This window comes from Helobdella robusta (assembly GCF_000326865.2).
Source record: "Helobdella robusta unplaced genomic scaffold HELROscaffold_1, whole genome shotgun sequence".
In the NCBI taxonomy this organism is placed as follows: domain Eukaryota; kingdom Metazoa; phylum Annelida; class Clitellata; order Rhynchobdellida; family Glossiphoniidae; genus Helobdella; species Helobdella robusta.
In genome coordinates, this window is record NW_008703570.1 from 1671387 (window position 1) to 1673211 (window position 1825).

The window sequence follows — 1825 nt, forward strand, 5'->3', positions numbered from 1 at the left end:
AAGCTCATATGGAAAGGTTGATGAATGAAGAGAATGAGTGGGATGGAGATATGGAATCCGCGGTTACACACGGATTTATAGAGAAGGTGACGATGGAGGAAGTAGAGAAAGCAGTTAAAGAAATGAAACTAGGTAAGGCGACAGGGGTTTCGGAAGTGGCGGCAGAACATATAAAAGCGAGTGGGGTGATAGGAATTGAAGTTATGATGAGAATTGCTAACAGTATGTTTGATGGTGAAGGTATACCTAAGGATTGGCGACACAGTATGTTGGTGCCGTTGTATACGGGCAAAGGAGATGTGAGAGATTGTGGGTCATATAGGGGTGTGAAATTGCTAGAGCACGGAATGAAGGTAGTGGAGAGGGTGCTTGAGAGGAGGTTGAGAAATATGGTGACAGTTAATGAAATGCAGTGTGGGTTTATGCCGGTAGGGGAACGGTGGATGCGTTGTTCATGGTGAGAATGTTGCAGGAGAATTATAGAAAGAAGAAACGAAGATTGTACATGTGTTTTGTGGATCTAGAAAAGGCTTTTGATCGAGTACCGAGGAAGGTCATTGAATGGGCGTTGAGGAAGAAAGGAGTGAATGAGAGACTTGTTAAAGCTGTGATGCAGCTGTATGAAGGGGCAAAGACAAAGGTGAGGGTTGGAAGGGGGATGTCGGACGCTTTTAGTGTTAAGGTAGGAGTGCATCAAGGATCAGTGTTATCACCGTTTCTGTTTGCAATTGTGATGGATGTTGTGTGTGGAAACATAATGGAGGGGTTGTTATTTGAGATTTTGTATGCAGATGATTTAGTCTGGATGGCTGATAGCATGGAAGAATTGCAGTTAAAATTTGACAGATGGAAAAGTGTTATTGAAAAGAAAGGGTTAAAAGTTAATATTGGTAAGACGAAGGTAATGGTGAGTGGGGAAGGTGGGGAGCGAGTGATAAGTAAAATAGACCCCTGTGGGGTATGTGACAGGAGAGTGAAGGCTAACTCGGTATTGTGTATAGGATGTCAGAAATGGGTGCATAAGAGATGTAGTGGTGTGAGGGGGGCACTGAAAAAGGTGGAAGGCACGTTCAAATGTAAGAAATGTGTTCATGGTGTGATTAATAGGACGGACGCAAGGACGAGGTTGAGTGATGGTATTGAAAGAGTGGAAAGCTTTGTTTACTTAGGGGATAAGCTGAATGCGGATGGAGGATGTTTGAGCGCAGTTACGGCTAGAGTTCGTGTGGGATGGATGAAATTTAGGGAACTGGGTGGGGTATTGTGTGGAAAGAAATGGTCAGTGAAGATGAAAGGGAGGGTATATAAAGCATGTGTGAGAGCAGCGATGATATATGGTGGTGAAACTTGGGTGTTGAGGAGAGGAGGAAAGTGTACTGCAGAGAGCTGAAAGAGCTATGGTGAGGATGATGTGTGGGGTTAAAGTGAAGGATAGGAGGAGTGGTACAGAGCTGATGTCAATGATGGGACTGAATGAGGACATTGTGACATTGATAAGGAGATCGAGATTGCGGTGGTATGGACATGTGTTGAGAAGGGATGAAAGGGTCGGGATTAGGCGAGCGTTGGAATTCGAGGTTGAAGGAGTGGTAGGAAGGGGTCGTCCGCGATTGGGATGGAGAGAGCAGGTGGAGAAGGACAGGGTGAAAGCGGGGTTGCGTGATACTGAGGCGAGTGACAGATGTGGATGGAGTCGAGGGGTATTTCGGTTTCATCATAGGTAGCCAAACGGCAACCCCCGATCTCGGGGAATATGCCGTCTAAACGTGTGTTTGTTTTTTGTTTTGAACCGTGGAGTTAAAATTTCTTGCTTTTGGAATGCTAG